General features: G+C 50.3%; 1 protein-coding gene across 3 annotated transcripts in view; it reads left to right on the top strand.

The window, feature by feature from the left end:
• OAT (ornithine aminotransferase) overlaps window positions 1-20,670 on the top strand; it is a 121,445-nt gene that overhangs the window by 1,110 nt on the left and 99,665 nt on the right. The gene's annotated exons all lie outside the window — the stretch shown is intronic.

Here is a 20,670-nt window from a genome sequence, read left to right as displayed (position 1 = left end):
TTGTATCGTTCTTTGAAGGACGACGGCGCGAAATCGCGGCATCTATTGTGTACAGGGTACCGGCACACAATGGTCTGCTCTTGCGAAGGACTTTGCGCGATCTTCAACGTCCATTAACTAATGTAAGCATGCTGGACATCCGGCTTAAACTCCCTCCGAGGGACTCTGTAGTTGAACCACGACATTTCGAATCGGACAGTTTACAGTTGTGTTGGGAATTGAACCCGGAGGAGACAGCTGAAGGGAAGTATGTGTTGTGTTGCTGAAACCGATGTGTGTTACTGTTACATGATATGGCAAAACCAAAAAGTAAAAGTCTAAAACCACCATCTCACCCCCCCCCCCCCCCCCACACCCTTGCACCTCGTCGGAGGGGGAGGGAGGAGTGGGGGGGGGGGGGGAGATTTAGGTTTTGTCAACCGGTGCAACACGTATCGATTTCAAAAATGTCACCAACCAGGACATGGTGCCGCCCCCTGGCTGCCTATATACAGTCATGGAACAATGTTGCAATTATGTCTGTGTCGGGTCAATGTGATGACCCATTTGACGAAATTGGCTGCAATATTGTCTTGATAAAACTACAACGACACTCGGTAGAGCGCATACCATCGCCAGGTAGAGCGATACCATCGCCAGGTAGAGCGCATACCATCTCCAGGTAGAGCGCATACCATCACCAGGTAGAGCGCATACCATCACCAGGTACAACACATACCATCGCCAGGTCGAGCGCATACCATCGCCAGGTAGAGCGCGTGCCATCGCCAGGTAGAGCGCATGCCATCGGCAGGTAGAGCGCGTACCATCGGCAGGTAGAGCGCGTACCATCGGCAGGTAGAGCGCGTACCATCGGCAGGTAGAGCGCGTACCATCGGCAGGTAGAGCGCGTACCATCGGCAGGTAGAGCGCGTACCATCGCCAGGTAGAGCGCGTACCATCGCCAGGTAGAGCGCGTACCATCGCCAGGTAGAGCGCGTACCATCGCCAGGTAGAGCGCGTACCATCGCCAGGTAGAGCGCGTACCATCGCCAGGTAGAGCGCGTACCATCGCCAGGTAGAGCGCGTGCCATCGCCAGGTAGAGCGCGTTCCATCGCCAGGTAGAGCGCGTGCCATCGCCAGGTAGAGCGCATACCATCGCCAGGCTGAACAGTTACGTTTTGTATCCCACTGATCGGCCGGATCTACATCCAAATCTTCACCAAAAACTAAATCGATTCATTATTGTCACACACCCAACCTGCCCACCATGTTTCATCCGGATCAGTCTTTAACTATTTGAGATATCCTGCTCACAGACAAACAGGGGTGTGAAGTAGTGGAGTACGTCAGGGTTTGTACTGGGACTGTTATTAGTCCCTTACCAGTTTCACCAGAGGACACCAAGTTTGCTCTCCGGTCAGTCCTTCCCGCCTGTGGTTTTCAAGACTTTCTGCCCATATCCTTTTAGTCTAGTAGGAAGACTAGGTCCCCCTGCACCCCCCGGAGATATACTTCTAATCAGTGTTTCTAGATTGGAAAAAATGTGTAGAAAATGACTAGCTATGGCCCCAAGCTGAAAAAATGTCCCACATACCATTTTTATGCAAATTACTGCTGCCATTATCAAAAAAACGATTTTTGACATATCTCAGCCAATATTGCAGATAATTGAAAAATGAAGGTGTCTAGACCCATGTTTTGAAGGGCATAGATCATGATAGAACTATTCATAACATGATTACATGTGTCTATGGTATACTAGTATGCATATTAATGCTGTAATTACAAAATAATCAGTTTTACAAATGATAAGGATACGTTAATACTGCAGATAACTTAACATGGTACATAAGGGGTCTAAACCCAGGTATTTTCAAGGTTAAATGTCAACAAGATGCTCCTGAGTCTTGCATAGGGGCGGGACATTGGCAGTAACATTGGTACCACTCAACTTTTCTTCCCACCATTGACTTTGTATTGCGAGAGATTTTCACTTGCTTATTTAAAGGTTTCTCACCCAGCCCACGTAAAATCTACCAACTCCTGCTGTTAACTCCCAAACATATTTTTTTATGTTATCCAATCACAGTGCAGAAATGACAGACTAGAGATCCAAATTAGTGCTGCTATAGCTGCCATTTTACATTTCCATCCATGTAACATGCGCGCTCGCGCGCTCGTATCAATTGGTAATGTCGCGCGCTCGTATCAATTGGTAACGTTGATGTTATTGAATACCTCAGTTGAAAGTTCAGTCTTCCATTCCATCTGTGTGTTGTTCTTGGTATTCATCCTCCAATCTAGCCAGGTAAGATGCTAACTATAATGTTACTCACACTCTTGACTTCAGTTTCTGCATGAAATCATAAACAGGCAGAATAACAGCTGAGCCAGCTAGCACCATGTTAGCTAACGTTAAAGCTAGCCTCATCTATGTACAGTATGTTCCTAATGTCGGTGTAACTTAAACTTTTGTTAATGCCAAACATGAGACATATCTGTTGACTTCTGTATATGAATTGAACCAGAAAGAGGCACGACAGCTGAGCTAGCTACAGTAACTTAGCACAATGTTTCATTGGCCTAGATAGCTAACGTTAGTGTGGAAGAATTTAGATGTTTTAGCTATTAGCACTTTTGATGCCACTAAACATGGTTTAGTCAGCTAAAAAGTACCCTAGTGTAGAACATGACTCAGAACCTCTGTTACCTCACTGAAAACTCAGAGCCTCCTTTCACAGGCACTTTTAACATCATTCGTGATTTCTTATTTGTCATTTAACAGTGATGGTAGACATCGACAGCAAGCATGCCCAAAAGAAAACGGAGTGTAGAACCTGCAGCCCAAAGCTCTCCTCCTACATGCATCCTTCATGTACCATCCATGTCTGATCATGGGGATTTCACGCCCCTCCGTAAAATTAAAGGATCTGCTTCAGAAAAACTGCAACTGCTTCAAAAGATCCGGGATAGACGTCTCAACCAACCGCATGACTCCCCATGTCGTATGCAATCAGTATGTGATCAGATCCCGGCAACTCTTCCTGATGACCTAGAAAGAGTAGGATATCACAGCAAGTGTTATAAGCACTTTGTCCGCCACTTTCATCGTCTGGGAGATGATACAGAACCAGGGCCATCAACCTCATCATGGCATCACTCTCCTCGTAAACCAGGAGGTTCTGCTGAACCCATCTTCCCGCCAGAGTGTATATTTTGTGAGAAAGTTGAGACCAAAGATGCTCATCGCAATACTGAGAGGCCTACAACCTTCCCATCCTTTAAAAACAAAGAAAATGCATGGGAGCAAATCGAAACACGGGCTGAGAAAATGGGTCTCTATCGACTCCATCGAAAGGTGAAAAACAAAGACCTCTTTGCATGTGAGGCCAAACACCATCCGTCATGTTTTAAAGCTTTCCGCACAGCATTCTACAACTATGAGCGTGCGATTCACAGAGCCGAAGCACCAAAGGAGCAGGCTTGCATGTCAGCCGCCCATGAAAAGGCATTCAACTCAGTACTGGAACACATTCAAACCCAGGTCATCCAGCAGAATAAAGTTCTACAGCTTTCTTCCTTGCGCTTGCTCTATGTCGAGGAACTGAAACTGAATGGATATGAGAACTCAAATTATCGGTCAGAGAAACTACTGAAACGCCTACAGAATGACCCAATCAAGGAGCATATCCACTTCACGAAGGTTGATCATGACAAATGTGATGTCATTTCTTTCTGGCTTGTGCACAGCTCAAACATAACAGTTTCCAATGCTCTCGCACGAGCATTCACACTCGGAAGCACAAACAAGAACCAAAATGTTGCCCTCCAACTTCGCCAGGGTATTCTACAGGCTTTCAGAGAGTGTAAAGACCAACCATGGCCACCAACAGCTGAAGACATGGAGCTCAATCCTGAAGACATCCTACCTCCAGACCTTGTCCGCTTTCTCAGCGTGCTAATGACTGGCAAGGAGGGCATCGAGACAGAAAAGGTGAAGCGTCTGGTCTTCTCCATTGGACAAGATCTGTGCCGTGCAGTGTCAGATGGAAAATGGAAGTTACCAAAGCACATTCTCCTCTGTGTGACTGTAAGGCACCTGTTCCGAAGCAAACAGCTCACCACAATACTACACAGGCTTGGACACTCTGAGAGCTACGATTTCGCCTTGGAGTTGGAAACTGCTCTCGCCAAGGTCCTGGATGAAGTCTCAACTTATCGTACACCACAAATTGTGACAGGAGAGGGCAACCTTGTATTCCACTGTGAGTGGGACAACTTGAATAAAACCACTACCAGTGTGCACGGCAGCAACATTGTAAACAGTGCTGGAGGAATCATGGTGCAGGAGGTCAAGCCCGGGTTCGAGAGCAGCAAGGACCGAATGCTACCTACCATCAATAGGTCACAACAGCGTAGCCTGAAGGTCGACACACCAAAAACTCTCCCACCCTTGCACTTTACTCGCGTTGGCCCGAAGTTCCCTGAAGGCTCATCATTCACACCGCCAGCAGAGAATGACACAGTCTATGCCACTACGATGCAAGAGTACTACATCTGGCTCTTCATCAGATACATCGGAAGCTGTGGCCTGCAGCCTGTGCCTGGGCTAGGGGGTTTCACCTCTGCAACTGGTTCTCCCCCACCCAGCAAATCAACAGTCGACTACTGCACGCCTATCCACCAACCGATCACAGACAACGCAGTTGTTCGTGAGCTACTGAAGCGTTCCGAGGCAGCAACTGCTGAGGTGGGTCAGAGATGGGTCCTGAATACATTTGATCTGGGTGTCTGCATGAAAGCCCTTCCCATCATCTGGCGCTGGCCAAATGAATTTGCTAGTCATGTAGTAACGATTGGACCCTTCCACACATCCATGAACTACATCGGGATGCTCACTGGACACAAGATGCGTGGTTCTGGATATGCAGAGATTCTCTTTGAGGCACAACTAGTAACAAGTGGATCTCTCAAAGGTGTTCTCAGTGGAAAGGCCTACGCAAAGTCCCTCTTTTGCCTCAAAACAGTGTGTGAGGCAATGGAGAGGCTGTTGATGGAGAGATTCACTGAGGAGGAGAACATCATGATCTCTGACCCTGCTGTGCTTCTCAGAATGACTGGGTTTGATCTGGATCAGAATGACAGAATGACCTCTCAGAATGATCAGAAGCCCTTGAAAAAGCTGGAGAAGAATCCCAGGTTTCACAGGGCATTCGGTGAACTGGGTGACAACTGGGATGCCAACCCTGAGGTGGAGAGGCAGTTAGAAAAATTCACCTGTGTGATGTACGGCCAGAGTCGCGAGTCATCAGTGGACATTGTCCGTGCCAAGCTGCTACGAAAAATGGTGGGAGAGGACAAGACCCTCACATCCAAGTCCAAGGTTGATCTGGCTCGCCTTCCTCCATGCCAGTCTGCCCTGAAGCCGCACATCCAGCGTGTGAACCACCGCGTAGCATTGTACAAAAGAGCCGATCAACCTATCATCGAAAAGCCAAAACCTTATGAGGAGCAAGGATGGATAAGGACTGATGAAGGACTGTTGAAACCAATGTGGTCCAGTGGTCCCATCCTACCAACCTCACTGGTGGATCTTCTGAACACAGGAGAGCACGAAGAGGAGGAGGAAGAGGAAGGAGAAGAAGAGTTTGACTCTGACGATTTCGATGAAAATGATGATGACTGACTCAGTGTAGAATCACTAATGCTAATGATGTTTATCTAAAACAAGCAAGAGAAGAGTGGTCACATTGAGTGCTAGGACTATTTTGACAGTTGTAATATTTAGAAAAATAAAACTTTGTGTTAACGTCTGTGTAGACGGACCTTAATATGAGTCTATTATTTCGTAAAACTGTGATTATTTTGTAAATAAAGCACTAATTAGCATACTAGTATACCATAGACACATGTAATCATGTTATGAATAGTTCTATCATGATCTATGCCCTTCAAAACATGGGTCTAGACACCTTCATTTTTCAATTATCTGCAATATTGGCTGAGATATGTCAAAAATCGTTTTTTTGATAATGGCAGCAGTAATTTGCATAAAAATGGTATGTGGGACATTTTTTCAGCTTGGGGCCATAGCTAGTCATTTTCTACACATTTTTTCCAATCTAGAAACACTGATTAGAAGTATATCTCCGGGGGGTGCAGGGGGACCTAGTCTTCCTACTAGACTATTTAAGTTTAACATATTCAAATGAAACTTGGTACATGGCTTTATTATTATGAATTACAGATCAAGTTCGAGTTTCAAGGTGGTTCATCAATTTTTCACAGAGTTATGCTCTTTTTGGACTTTGGAAATATCATATCGGTAGGTGACACGTATTGCAAAGCAATTCTCCCTCTTGGTATTCATTACTTACATCAGTGATTTAGATAGTGGGGTTAAGAGTACACTTACTAAATTTACTGACACCGAGCTTGGAGGTAAGGTAGATAACAGAGTGGGGGGTGGAGGCAGGTGATCAGATTCAGAAAAGTCTAGATACTTTAATAGACTGGGCAAAAGAGTGGTTGATGTCGTTTAACATACAGTGCCTTCAGAAAGTATTGACACCCCTTGACTTTTTTCCCAATCTAGTGTGTTGCAGCCTGAATTTCAAATGGATTAAATTGAGATTTTGTGTCACTGATCTACACATAATAGCCCATAATGTGAAAGTGAATTTTTTTTTAGATATTTTTATAAAATATTTTATAAAGAAATACAGAAATATCTAAATAGCAAAAGTACTGTCATGTCCCCAGGGTTAAGACCCCTGTGTGACGGATGACCGAAATGAGCTATAACTCCGAGGCGTATTTCGAAACTTGGCGGGATTGTCTTTGGTGCACGCGGGAAAGGCCCGAAGCCTTATCTGATCGGGAACACGTGGGGTTAAACCGAACCTATAAAACAAAGAAACAAAACGAAACGAGACACACAAAAGTAAAATGCAACAAATAATTAATTTAATGAAAATAAATGCAAAGACAATAAAAATGTTGAGGTAAAACTAATAGTAATAGGCTGAGGTGAGGGACCTTCCATGCGGACTCAATTACAGACACAGGGAAAGATAAAGAAAATAAAATGCACTTGTAATCGGCCGGCACTCAGCTGTGCATCCCCAAATGGCCGGTAGGGCTTGCTGGTCGTCGAACTAGTCACCGGGTGGGAATCGCACAAGATGGCGCAGAATCGCGCCCATAGCCAGCTGCTGGCGTGAGGCTAGCAGGCAGGATCCTTCTTTGTTTCGCTCGCGCCCTCCTCCGTCTCCGAAGAGCACCACCATCAACCAACACCCCCTCCTCCAACGTTGCCAAAGTTCCAAAGCCCCGACATGTCTCCTCACCAGCACACCCGAGACAACATGTGACCGCCTTTTACGCGAGCCAGAACAAAGAGAAACTGCGACCATCTCCAACAGACGCCAGCACAGAGAGAGAGAAAATGTCGTCTCCTCTTGCTTTTTCTCTGAGCATCCCAATGAAGTCATCCTTTTTACCAATAACCCAGCGCCGTTGAATCGTCCCAACCAATCGTCCTTCGGGGCATGGTCTCGCTGCCATTCTTGACGCCCAATGGCGAAGCTCAGGGCGTGGCCTGTCAATTCCGGTCCTCCGAGGCAGAGCCTTGCCGTCCTTCAGGAAAGTTAGGTTGGGCAGGGTTCCTTCGCCGATGGCTGGCTAATGGAGCCTATTGCCTGGCTGGCCAAATGAATTTTATAAGAACAGAGGGAAAACCTACAGGGGGCCAAGTACATGCTGGGGTTTATTAATCTTATGCCGTAGAACTAGTTAACACAAGCTCCACGCCCCTTAAGGCAACATGCAAACACTCTTGACCTCAACATTTACCCTGCTTATGTACATCGAGATGGGCTTCTCCTTCTTCGTGTCACACGGTCCATACTAAAACCTACACATTCCTACTTTCCTAAGGTATTTTATGCCAACCCCCACAAACGTAACAGTACATATTCAACTCCATGAGTCAATACTTCGGTGCACCTTTGGCAGCAATTACAGCTTTGACACTTCTTGGGTATGTCTGTATCAGCTTTGCACATCTGGATTTGGACCGTTTCTCCCATTCTTCTTTGCAGATTTGCTAAAGCTCTGTCACAGTGGATGGGGAATGTTGGTGGACAGCAACTTCAAGCCTTTCCACAGATTCCCAATGGGATTCAAGTCTGCGCCTTGATTGGGCCACTCAAGGACTTTCACATTCCTGTTCTGAAGCCATTCCAGTGTTGCTTTGGCTGCATGCTTGGTGTCATTGTCCTGTTGGAACGTAAATCTTCGCCGCAGTCTAAGGTCTTTTGCACTCTGAGTAGGTTCTAATTAAGGATTTCCCAGTATTTTGTTCCATTCATTGTGTCCTCTATCCTTGTAAGTCTCTTGATCCTTGCCACTGAAAAGCATCCCCAGAGCATGATGCTGACACCACCATGTTTCACGGAATGGATGCAGTTAGATGGGTGATGAGCTGTGCTCGGTTGATGCCAGACGTAGCGCTTTGCATTCAGGCCAAAGAGTTCTTATTTTCGTTTCATCAGACCACACAATCTTTTGCCTCGTGCTCTGAGTCTTTCACGTTGCTTTTTGTAAACTCCAGGTGTACTGCCACATGCCTTTTTCTTAGGAGTGGCTTCCTTCTGGTCACTCTCCCATGAAGCCTAGATTTGTGAAGGGCTGCAGGGACAGTTGTCCTTCTGGCAGGTTCTCCCTTCTCAGCCAAGGAACTCTGTAGTTCTGTCAGTGTGGTCATTGGGTTATTGGTCACTTCGCTGACCATTATCGTTCTTTCCCAGTTGCTCAGTTTGGTTAGATGTCCAGCTCTAGGAAGTGTCTGGGTAGTTCCATGTTCTTTCCATTTCCTAATGATGGAGCTCACTGTGCTCTTGGAAACTTTCAACACTCTAGAAGTTGTTTTATACTCTTCCCCAGATCTGTGCCTCCTCACAATTCAATCTCGGAGTTTTGCGGACAGTTCCTTGAACTTCATGGTAGAGTTTTTGCTGTGGGACTGTGTGGGACCTTATATAGAAAGGTGTTTCTTTCTAAATCATGTCCAATCAATTGAATTGGTCACAGGTGGACTCCAATCAAGTTGTAGAGACATCTCAAGTATGATCAAAGGAAATTGGATGCACCTGAACTCAATTTGGAGTGTCATAGCCCGGTGTCAGCTGGGAACAATATATATAGATGAACAGGAACAATATATTGTTACTGATCGCGGTTTAGATGGTATGATGGGCCGAGCGGATGGTCCAACCGCGACCGTTACAGGATCCCCGATTCACCCAGAACTTTGGCCGGATCGCACCGCAGCTGCCCAATCTGGGAAAAGACTAAAACGACGAAATGCAAAGAGGAAAAGGAATAAAACGATAAGACGTACAGACGAGTAATGGGATTTATTATTTACACAAGCAAAAAGGAGCAATCAAGGTTTATTTACAACACATAAGACGCAGGTGACGCAGTGCAAATATTAACTTATACCAGCTTAATTAACCCAGGACAGAACAAACAGAACAAACTCACGTACACAAGAAGGATGGAATGGAATGAATGTTGGAAGGAGGAATGGGAAGGTTCAGCTGGGGCAGATGGTTCGGGCTTGATCCCGCACGGGACGTCGGCTGGACCTCGACGGCCACCGATGCCACCGCTATCTGGTCCCCGCGGGGTAACGGGTTGAAGCTGCCTGGTGGAGTCAACGCTGCTTGTGGAGCCAAAGCTGCTTCTCTGGCTCAGCTCAGGGCGCGTCTGCCGTCTCTGGCGCAACTGCTGGTAATGGCCCTTGAACCTTCTCTCTCTTGGCCCTGGTGTCTCCTCACCACCGACAACTCAACGCAACCAACGCAACCACTGACCACTCAACGCCACCACTTCTCACCACCGACTTCTTACCGCAACCATCGCAACCACTGACTGACCCTCCACACTCGACCAACTCACGACTCACTTGCGTGCGCGCCTTTTATAGCGCCTCCGGCGATTAAGCCGCCGGCCTTTTGGACACGCCCATCGGGGTGCTCACCTCGGCCCTGGTTGGTCGCGCGACCCTCTCGCTCCGCCCTTGATGACGACGGGCGGGCACGCCCCTCTTCCCCTCTATGACGAGGTGGAGACGCGCCTTTCTTCTCCGTCCCTGCCTCATGGTCAATGGCGGTTATTGGAGGGGAGGTAATTGGGAATCGAGGCCCGGCAATGACGGAAGGGGATGTAAAAGGAAATGGAGATTTTGGGGATGGGAAGGAAAGGGGATCTATTCTTTCACTGGTGCAATGGAGTACTTCAATTAATGGGAGACACAGCCTTACTCTAAAACACAGAATAAGAGATAACTATCAAACAGGGGTCTTCTATTATTTGGCTGATGTGTATGCTTGTGGACTAATTATGGGATGCCCTTTCACCTTTACACAGCTCCGGAGGTAGGGGGCGCAGAATAAACAATAATAATATAATAATACAGCACACAATCAAAAAATATACAGTCCTCATCTCCGCAACAATATATAGATCGTATCAGCCCTGGTCTGCTGCAGTATTGTGCTGAAGAACAGTCGCCCATTCTAACTTTACTTTTCAACTGGTCACTTCAGCTTTGTAAAATTCCCCGTTTTGAAAAATTAATAATTATCCCTGTGCCAAAGCGTTCCGCAGTGAGTTGCCTAAATGATTATAGACCAGTTATGCTCACATCCATCATTATGAAATCTTTCGAACGTTTCGTTTTGCAATACCTGATATCCGTTCTTCCTGCTTCACCTGACCCTTATCAGTTTGCCTATTGCTGTAATCATTCAGTTAGTGATGCAGTTTTACTCGCTCTCCATCACATGTTAAACCATCTATAATGCAGATCATGATAAACGTAGATCTACCTGTGCCAGGTTACTTTTCTTAGATTTTAGTTCTGTGTCCAATACCATTTCACCTCACAAACTCCATTTTAATCTCCATGCACTTGGTATTGATGTTTGCAGCATGTTGTTGCCTAATAACGTACACCATCGCATGTTGCTTAATAACATCATCAGGATAACATTCGGTCCTGGCAATAAAGAATGCCAGTGTTGGAGGGTTGCAGGTGGAAGGATGAACCTGAATCATTCTTGACGTCATTCCATTCCATTGCAATATATTGTTACAGATCGCGGTTAGGATGTTATAGACCGAGCGGTGGTTTAAAACCGCGACCTAACAAAACTCACCCGATTCCACCCGAACGTTGGTTGTATCGCACCCTAGCTGCTCAATGAGGGAAAAGACAAAAGCGACGCAATGCAAGAGGAAAACGGAGACAAAAAAAAAAGGTTTGAAATACTACTACATTTATTCCTACTATTTACACACAAGCAAAAAGACAGATGTCACGTTTATTTACAAGCACAAGACGCAGGTGACACAGTGCAAATTTAGCTTACCTACAGACTTAACTTATATCCCAGGACAGACAAACAGAACGCTGACTCACGCGGGGAATGCCAGGGATGGCAGAAGGTGGATGGCTGGAGGGAGAGGAAAGGTCCAAGGGGGGTCTTGCAGCTCAATCGTGCGTTTGGCAGCCGCCGTTCCTTTTTGTTGGCCCTGCTCCAAACCGCCGTTCAGGCCCCCTTTGGCGGTTGCCGGGTGTCGCTGCTGCGGCGGCCTCCGTCCGCTGCGTTCCCAGGACTTGTCTCACTGGTCTGGTCCCTCAACCCTCAACCCTCAACTCTTTCTTGCTTCTCTCACTTCTCACCACCGACTCCTCTCTCTGGCAACCGACTGTGACCAACTCCTTGCAACCAACTCCTCCTCTCTTCACAACCCTTCTTTTTCCAACCCAGAGTGCATCTCTCTTTCTTCTTCTTCCGGTTGCGCCTTTTATAGCGCCCCCAGCGATCACGCCGCCGGCGTCTTGGACACGCCCATCGGGGCGCTCACCTCGGCCCTGACTGGTCGCACGACCCTCGGGCTCCGCCCCGGACGACGACGGGCGGGCGCGCCCCTCCCCTCCTCTGACGAGGTGGAGACACGCCTTTCTTCCCTGACTCGAGCCTCGTGGTCAATGGCGGTTATTGGAGGGGAGGTGATTGGGAATCGAGGGCTCAGCAGTGACGAGAGGGGATGTACTATGAGGTCATTGGAGGTTTTGGAGGGGAGGGAAAGGGAGATTTTTGGGGATGGGAAGGAAAGGGGGTCTATTCTCTTTCACTGGTGCAATGGAGTACTTTCAATTAATGGGAGACACAGCCTTATCCTAAAACACAGAATAGGAGATAACTATCAAAAGAAAAGATATATCGTGTCCTGCATGTATGTTTTTATGGACTAACTTTTATGGACTAACTACGGGAACGCCCTTTGACCTTTATACAACCACAACGGAGGGAGGAGGGGTGATATTTTACACAACCTTTTACAACAACATTTTACCACCACAACAAAATAAAAAACATTCTCATATTCACAACACTGCACCCTCCTCCCCTTAGGCACGTCCCGGGCCTATTACTTTTACCTTAGTGTGGCACGTAGGTGTAGTTCCCTCTACTTTTAACCTGACCCTGAGTGCGACTGGTTTTAAAACATCAATAAATGTGTCCCGCTGCTCCATTGCACCCTGCCTAACAGACTTACGCCCACAGTTAACCGAATTGCGGAATGGTCTTCAAACTATACACTGACGGTGGGGAGCATTATTTACACTGACGCTAATTTTATTTACAAAACTAACCCAGGACCTGTAATTGTTCTTTCTGGGGGGAGGACAGTCTGCTCTGCATCAATGCACCATTAAAGCACCCAAAAACGCACCAATACACACCCAAGCACCAATCGGTGCAGTCACCATTGTTCAATGAATAAAATAAAACCAACAAACCCAACCCTGCAGGTGTCTCTTGCTCTTCGGCTCCCTCTGCTGGTTATTATTATTTCTTCCAGTTGTTGTCATTTTCATTTGCTTTGCTTACTGGCGGCCTATTTGCAATAAAGCTTGCCCAAACGTGTCCATTTTATTTATCTTTATTTATGGCCCACAGGGCCGACTACGTGTGGTTCACCTGTGGGGCATCGGCGCCCTGTGGCCAAGGTCCGCCAGCAAGATTTCGGGCCCTCATGGCCGGTTCCAGCAGAGGGGCCATGCCCCAACCCATGGGGTCCATAAATGGTGCTCGGCCACTGACATGTGGTCCATAATGTGGTGCATCGATGCAGACAGCTGGTTCTGGGAATTTCGGGCGCACAATGGCCGACCCACGCACGCTCCCCTCGGCGCCCAACGGCGCTCAGGTCCTCATGTGGGAGACAAAAGGGGGGACAAGACAGATGAGCGAGGGGTAAGGTCTCAAGGGTACACATCAAAAAGGCAATGCAAGGCGAAATGCGTACGGAGGGCGAAGTGAGAAAGCTCGTCCCTACCATACGTCACCCCCCTGTCACCTAGCCCACCCTTGCCCTTACCCCATATGTACAAAACCTACACATTACCAATTCGTCACTACTGTCACGTCTTCCCCATATTTCCCCTATACCAAATTCGTCTCCACAATCCCTCTACTTCAAAAATTTGCCATCATCAATTCATCATCAATCCTCATAAGGAGGCAGAGATGGAACATCAAAGCACAATGTCACACCCACGTCATGATGCGTCTCACATTCCAAACATTTGCACAATAAAAAATAATAAAACATGGCATGGTGTGGAGTTACCTGTCACCTCCGGTGAGTGGGTGCAGATGGTGCGAGGAGATCCTTCATCCTAACTATCCTCTAAATGACTTTAACACACTTTACACTACCCGGGGTCTTTCTCCGGCCAAACCATTGGCCTTCTTACACTATGGGTTCTAAAAACCAATTCCCATTGGCCAAACTGTGGTGCTTTTCAATTTGGGGTCTCACTCCCCCGATTCATCTCCCGGTGCCCTCGCACAATTTCTGGGCCGCGACGTGTAGCTCTCCCAACAGGTCTACCCACCTGCACACCTCCACCACTGTAGTTGCCACCCGAGCTTACCTAGCTCCTCACCCTAGCCTATCTAACTGGGGGCAGCCCCTCTCCTGGCTCTGTCACCCCATGGTGCCCTCTGGCACTGGGCTACCCGGGTCCGTCCTCCGGATCCTCGGGCCCCATCCACAACAACTACTACCGGCTCCCAGAGCCCACCTGCGGCCTCACCTGGCCGACATCCTTACAGTGGTGGAGTGCCCAAACCAACTACACACACTAACAGGCTACACGCCCAGCCATTTCCACAACACTAATGCACCCATCCAAACATCATTCTTCCAACCGCACCACAGATGCCAATATCCTACCACAATTTACCTGTACCCTCTACCTACCACTTACACTACCCGCCCCGGGTATCCGTGATGGGGGTCCACTCTTCCCCCATTCACACCTTCGCACCATCCACTCCACTCCACAATTTCCACCATTCTCACTCCACTACCATCCATTCCACTACTCCATACCATTTATTCCATACACCTGTCTTTCATTCACCTGTCGTTGCACACCTGTGCAATCCTACCTGGTGCCACCTGCACCCTCCTCCTCTTCCTGGACCAGTTGGTCAACACAACACACAATCACCATCACTCACTCATACACTGCTCCATTCACCTGTTCAGTTGCACACCTGTGCAATCACACCTGTTCAATTCTCAACCAGCATCATCTCATCTAACTACTCCCCTCTGAAACTTGCGCTTCCCAGTCGTCCCTTTAAACTATTGCGCTCCCTCGTCATTATCATCCACACTAAACTACCTGCGTCCCCACTACAGGTATCAGTCACTAACTAACTTAACGTCACCTAATGTCATCTTCGCTAGATCCCTACAATATAACCTAACCCACCCGGGCTAGTTTTCACTGCCATCAACCCCATAAGCTATTGCGCATTTGCCCCCCACCTTGTGAGGGATGACAGAGTTGCCATCCCACCACAGCGGGGCATCTCTCACTACCATTCCCCCAGTCCTCTGACGCTACGAGCCACCGTCGCAAGAGGTACTGGGTCCTGCCTCGGCATCTAGAGCCGAGGCGATCCATGAGGGCGCCTGCTCGCCGGCATAAGGTCTTATCCGGTCGGCATGGACGATCCGAGGGGGGGTCCGTGGCCCCATTTTGATCTTAATGACCACGTCACAGATTTGCGACAGGACGACTCCCGGGCCTTGCCAGGGGGAGGTGAGTTTTGGGCACCTTCCCTTCCGCCTCCGGGGATTAAAGAACCAAATCTTCATCCCCGGAGCGTATTGACTCCCCTGGCTCCGGTCGTCATACCTGCGCTTCATCTTGGCCCCCGCCAGATGGAGCTGGCGGCGGGCGAAGGCATGGACCCGCTCCATGCCTTCCTCCAGGTGACGTGCGTACCCCTCCCTCGGCGGTGTGTCCGTGGTGTCTGGCACGGGACCGCATAGCAAGTCGGCGGGAGCCCGTAACTCCCGCCCATACATAAGCAACGCTGGACTGCATGCGGTGGCCCCGTGCTGGCTAGTTCGGTAGGCCATCAACAGGTACGGGAGATGTTCGTCCCAGTCATCCTGACGGGTGGTGGTGAACAATGCCAGTTGTTGGATCAATGTTCGATTGAACCTTTCCACCATCCCGTCAGATTGTGGCCGCAAGGGCGTGGTCCTGGTTTTCCGAATTGACAGGAGTCTGCACACATCTTTTAGTAATTGACTTTCAAAATTTCGACCCTGATCGGTGTGCAGCTCCTGTGGAATCCCGTGCCGACATACAAATCCTTCTACGAAGGCCTGTGCTACCACCCCTGCTTCTTGGTTGGGGAGGGCATAGGCCTCCGGCCACTTGGTGAAATAGTCCATTACAACGAGGATATACTTATTACCTTGGCGGGTGCGGGGCAGCGGTCCTAGAATATCCATAGCCACCCGCTCAAGGGGGGCCCCCACCTGATGTAATTGAAGGGGGGCCCTCATCCTCCGTGCTGGTCCCTTTTTAGCAGAACAGGCGTCGCATCTCCGACACCAGTCCTGTATGTCGCGCCCCATATTCACCCAATAGAACCTCCGGCGGACCCGAGATATTGTCTTTGTCCTGCCCAAATGGCCGCCGGAGCGGGTACCATGCACCTGTTGCAATATGACGTTCTTGAATTTGTCAGGGACTATCACCAGCCAGGAAGTTCTATCAGAGGGAACCTCCACCCACTTGCGATACAAGATGTTGCCTTTCAATTCCAGGGTCTGCCACTGAGCCCAATACGCTTTTGTTTGCGCCCCGAGGGGGGTGACCTCTTCCCCCTTCGGTCTTTGCCCCAATATGACCCATTGGAACACCGGCCCCAGAACAGGATCCTCCTGCTGGGCCGTGCTCCAAGCCAACTCTCCAAATTCCTCGTCCGCGGTTAGTGGCAAAATTGGCCCTCTCACCCGGGTTGCCCGGACGACGAGAATCGGGGCGGAATCGCCCAATTGCTCCCTCTCCTCGTGTCTCGCACAAAATTTACAGTTTTCCCCCAGACAAGGACGCCGAGAGAGTGCGTCCGCATTACCATGGGCCTTCCCGGCCCTATGGGCCACATCAAAATCGTACTGCTGCAACTTTTCCAACCACCTTGCAATTTGGCCCTCCGGTTCCTTGAACCGAAGGAGCCATTGCAAGGAGGAATGGTCAGTTCTAACCAAAAATTTCCGCCCGTACAGGTACGGGTGGAAATGGTTCATGGCAGCCAGCATGGCCAATAACTCTTTGCGAGTGACGCAATAATTTCGCTCGGGCCTACTTAAGGCCCGACTATAATAACCAATCACTCTCTCCACGCCCTCCTGTGTCTGAGACAAAACTGCGCCCAATCCTTCCTGGCTCGCATCCGTGTCCAGGGTAAATGTCCCGTCACTAGTGGGGTAAGCTAGAAGGGGTGCGGATGTCAGACACCCCTTCAATTTTTGGAAGGCCTCGTGGCACTCCCGTGTCCAATTAAATCGCGTCCCCTTCTCCGTAAGCCGGTGGAGGGGACGGGCCAACTCTGCAAATTTCGCCACAAAGCGCCGGTAGTAGGAGCAGAGTCCCAAAAATCCCCGCACCTCCTTGATGGTACGTGGTCACTCCTCTACCGCTTTAATTTTGTCTGGGTCCGTTTTTACCCCCTCGCGGCCGATCACGTGACCTAGGAAGGCCACCTCTCTTGCAAACAAAGTGCACTTACTCGGGTTCAGCTTCAACCCTGCCTGTCTGAGGCACCCGAACACCTGGTCCAAATTAGCTACTGCCTGGGGGAACGTTTGGGCATGTACCAGGACGTCATCCAGGTACACCAGGCATGATTGCCATGGCATGCCGCCCAGTACATGCTCCATCAATCTTTCAAAGGTGGCGGGGGCGTTACACAAACCAAACGGCATCACAGTAAACTGATACAGTCCCTTACCTGTGGAAAATGCCGTTTTCTCCTTCCCTGCCCTATCCATCTCCACCTGCCAATACCCACTCTTGAGGTCCAAAGTTGTGAACCAATTTGAGCCCGCAACGGCATCGAGGGTGTCATCAATCCTTGGCAGGGGATATGAGTCCTTGAGTGTCACGTTGTTTAGCTGGCGATAGTCCACGCAGAACCGCGTGGTCCCATCTTTCTTTTTGACCAGCACAACAGGTGACATCCAAGGACTTCCCGAGGGCTCGATCACACCTGCGTCGAGCATTTTTTCAACCTGCTCGTCAGCTTCCGCCCTCTTGCTCCAAGGGAGCCGTCGGGCGGCCTGACGAATAGGCCGGGCCTCACCGGTGTGGATCTGATGTTTCACCAGGCCCGTACGTCCAATATCCTCGGTGGACAAGGAGAAGAGGTCCAAATGGGACCCAACCAGTTTGTGTAAGGCCTCCCTCTGGGTACCTCCCAACTCTACACTACTGCGATTTACCATCTCGCAAATGGGATCGGGCCAATTCCTAGAACTTATTGAAGGCTCCCCCTGGGGCCGGCTCGGCTGGACGTTCTCGCCCCTCACTGACGCGACTTCTCTAACTGGGGTGCAGCCAGCTACCTTCGTGCCCCTCACTATAGTGCGTGGTTCTGTGCTAATATTAATTACTCGGACGGCCACCACCGGCCCGTCCGTTTTTACAAGGGTACGGCCCACGATTAAACCAGGTATGGATAGCGCTGCCACCGGTTCGACCAGGCCGCAGGACTCCTGCCATGTCGGGCGAGCTGACCATCGGGCCGGCACTATGGCCTCGGCCCCCGGGGGGATGGTCACGGCCTCAGGAGCCTCCAGCTCCACCCTCTCGGCCGTGCTCACCCCCTCCAATGGTAGCTCTTCCACTCCCCATCGCAGGACCCCCCGACTCAAGTCGATTTTACAACCGCTGGCAGTCAACAAATCCAACCCTATTAAGCATGGGTCGCACACCTCCGCCACCCAAACCTCTATCTCTTGCTTCACCGATCCCAACTTGAGGGTCACAAAACCACGCCCTATGATCGGAGCCGTTGCCCCGGTAGCCAGCTGCAAGCTATGATTTTCCAGACGCTGGATTTTACCCCAGCCGTCTGCACTCGAATTAAGGACCACGGGGCTGATGATCGTGGCGCTGGCTCCCGTGTCCACCACGGCGTCTACCCCCACGCCGGCAATTTTGCACCGAATTGTCAAACTACCCGTCCCAATTCGGCCACAATGAATGACCTGTCGCGTCAACGAGGGCTTCTCCCCATCCTCTACTGCCGAACACCGCCCTGCATGCCCGGCACATTCTAGTTTCCCTGGCCCTGGCGGGGGGGTGTCTGAGGTCGGCTAGGCCGATCGATACTGGGCGGAGTTGAGGGCATCGGCTGGCGGGGAACGTCCCGGCGCGGAGCTCGACACTCCCATGCACGGTGACCCATCCTAGCACAATTATAGCACCTCACCTGGTAAGGTGCTTGCCTCCGGTATTCCAAATTCCCCCCCCCCCCTGTATGTCCGAATTGGGGTACTCTGTCGGGGACTACCGGGTGCCACCGCTGGGGCCGCCTGCCATGGTCCAGGTCCCGCCAGGCGCCGATCCACTAACCTCCGGACCATGCTCTCCAGGTCAGGGCCCCCGTCGGGGGCGGGCCCCCTTGGGGGGCCGCCCCCCATCACGGGCCCCATCTGACGCACCGCCACTGCATGGCGCTCGCCTCCCCGGGCCAGGGGCCTCGCTGCTTCCCAACGGGCTGCAGCGTCGGCCGCCTGACTCATGGTTTGCGGGCGCCACATGGCGAGCTGTTGCCGGAGCTCCAGATCCGGAAGGGCCTGAATAAAGTGATCCAGCGCCAGGCTTTCCTGGGAACTCGCCGCCATGTCCGCGTGTGCAATCCCGACCGCGCGGCGAATATCGTGAGCAAGTTCCCCGATGGTCTCCTGGGGCTTGCGTTTTCGCTGCGCAAGTTGGGCTTTAACAAGCTCGCTTTGCTGTTCAATGCCGAACCGATTAATTAATGCCGCACGGAGGGCTGACAGGGTGAGAGCACCCGGTGGTAAAGCCGTCAGCACCTCCGCCGCCGCACCGCGCAGTGCCCCCACCAGGTGTACTCCACCTTCGTCCGGATTCCAACCGTTGCCTTTACACACGTACTCAAACTGCGCCAGGTACGCCCTCAAATCACTCTTGCCGTCATACGGCGCGAGTGGGACCTTGTGGGCGCCCGAAGGTCGGACCCCGCGCGTCACTCCTTGCGGGATCAACGCGGGACCAAACCGTTCGGGCTCCCACAGTACGCTATTCCCGGGGGGCTCCCGCGCGTCCCCCGTCCCTCCAAACACTACCCCTCCTGGTGTCGATGCCTGGGTCGCCCCTCCGCAACCCGCTACCCACGCCATACCCCCACAGCCTTGCTCACCAGCACCCCCCTCACTCCCCATAGCCAACCCTCCTTGCACACCTCCTCTGTCCATACACTCCGGACCAGTCATACCTCTTACCATTGGTCCCTCACGAACACCCGGGTCTACACCACCCCTCAAGCCGACTGAATCTCCCCTCACATCATGTACATTGCCACTCACCTCCGTACCTCGTCGCACCTCCTCTGCCACCTGCAAACTTTTTATTTGGTTAGTGAGCACCGCATCATGATTTGAACACAGACCTTGTACATATTCCATGACTTCCTCCTTTATCTCCCTCTTAGCTTCCCTCCGTCTCTTCTTAATTTCACTCACCCCTTCTTCCACCTCCTCTAATTTTTCCTTTACCTCCTTCAGCTCCCGGTGCGCCCCCTCGATTTCTTCCTCCATCGCTACTTTAACCGTTTCTATGTGCGTCCTTACCTCCCGGTCCTTCGTCTCCATTACTTCTGTCACCTCTTCCAACCTCTTCGTCAATCCCTCATGTACCATTTGACATTCCTTTTGTGTCGCTATTAATTCATTTTTTATGTCCTTTTGTGTTGCTTTTAAACCCCCGATGATTGCAGTGTTCTTTTCCACTTGGTCCGCTAGTTCTTTTTGTCCCACTGTCAGCTGTTCTACTCCTTTCGTCAGATCTTCTATTCCCCCCTGTAACTTTGCCGTATTATTTCTCACCTCTTTCTCTATACGCTTTTCGCCTCGCTTTACCTCCTCGCGTAGCCCCGAAACCTCCTCACTCACCCCTCGTCGTATTTCCTCCATCTGGTTCCCCATCTGTTCGATTTCCCGGGCGGATTGTTCCCCTATTTCCCGCAATTTGTCCTCCATCC

This window comes from Myxine glutinosa, chromosome 3 (genome assembly GCF_964187855.1).
Source record: "Myxine glutinosa chromosome 3, kmMyxGlut1.1, whole genome shotgun sequence".
NCBI classification, from domain to species: domain Eukaryota; kingdom Metazoa; phylum Chordata; class Myxini; order Myxiniformes; family Myxinidae; genus Myxine; species Myxine glutinosa.
Note: the sequence above shows the minus strand (reverse complement) of the source record. Positions and strands in the feature narration are given on the sequence as shown.